Here is a 1,189-nt window from a genome sequence, read left to right as displayed (position 1 = left end):
TGATGATTGTGACACATTGAGGACACTGTGTAGTTTAAGTGTGGTCTATTGGGGGAGACTCTGATTTTTCTTTCTTAGTTTTTGTGTTTCTGTGTTAAATTTTTTGTTTTCTAGGTAGTTTTTGTTGTGTCTTTTGTACAGTTTTACATGTTTCTCTTGATTTCTGGATTTGGTTTAGGTTGTAGACTTGTCATTCACTTCATTGATACTCTGATTTGTTGGATTCCTTGCTTTTCTTTGCTTGGAAGATGATTATGATGGTTGAGAGGTTGAATTGATTATGATAGAAATTACCTGTGTGAGATTTGAGCCATTTGATGATCTTTCTTGTGTGTGATATGCCTCTAGATTGCTTGCACATTTGCCATGGCTTGACTCTGTTGATAATTCTTGATTCATGAGCATGTTTGAAAATGATAAAGGCATTTTGTTGATCGAGCCTTTCTAGCCAGATAGCCTACCCTGTTATGATCTCTTTGTTAGCCCCCTTGAGCCTATACTTCCCCCACTTCTTTGTTTTGAAGCTCATACACTAGCCCTAAGTGAAAAACCATGATTACCTTAGCCTTAGGGAATTTTGGAGCTTTGGAATTGTTTTGGGAATAAATGTGGTCTCCTTGGGGATTCAGATGAATTGGCTAGTTGGTTCCTCTTCTTGTTTTTGTTTTTGAGAATATGTTGTGTATCTTGTCTCTTAGAGTTGTGTTCTGAAAAGAGAGAAAAGAAAAGAGACAAGATGAAAAAAAAAAAGAAAATAAAATAAAATATACAGAAAAATGAAAAAAAAAAGGTTTTGTGAATAATGGAGTCAAGAAGAGGATTGAATTAGAGGGTTTGGGTGTGATTTGATTGCATTTTCACTTGTTTCCCATTGCTCCTCTATTCCTTTTGGTTTGTAGCTTCTCATCCATATTTATCCTCCCTTGTCCTTGGCCCCATTACATTCCTAAAAGACCTTTTGATTTGAACATGCATGTGTGCTTGAGTATTGATATTAGAGGCTTGCCAAGTCTACTTGTGTTTGCTTTCTTGAGTGCATCGAGTGACATTGATTTACCTTAGACACTTGAGAGAAACACTGATAGTGTGCATCTATGATATTTTGTTGCTTTTGATTCACCTCTTGAACTGATTGATCATTTTGTCATGCTTTGAATTGCTTGGATGATTTCTCTGAGTATCTAGTTTC

This window comes from Vigna radiata, unplaced genomic scaffold (genome assembly GCF_000741045.1).
Source record: "Vigna radiata var. radiata cultivar VC1973A unplaced genomic scaffold, Vradiata_ver6 scaffold_207, whole genome shotgun sequence".
Lineage (NCBI taxonomy): Eukaryota > Viridiplantae > Streptophyta > Magnoliopsida > Fabales > Fabaceae > Vigna > Vigna radiata.
This window is presented reverse-complemented; position numbering follows the sequence as displayed.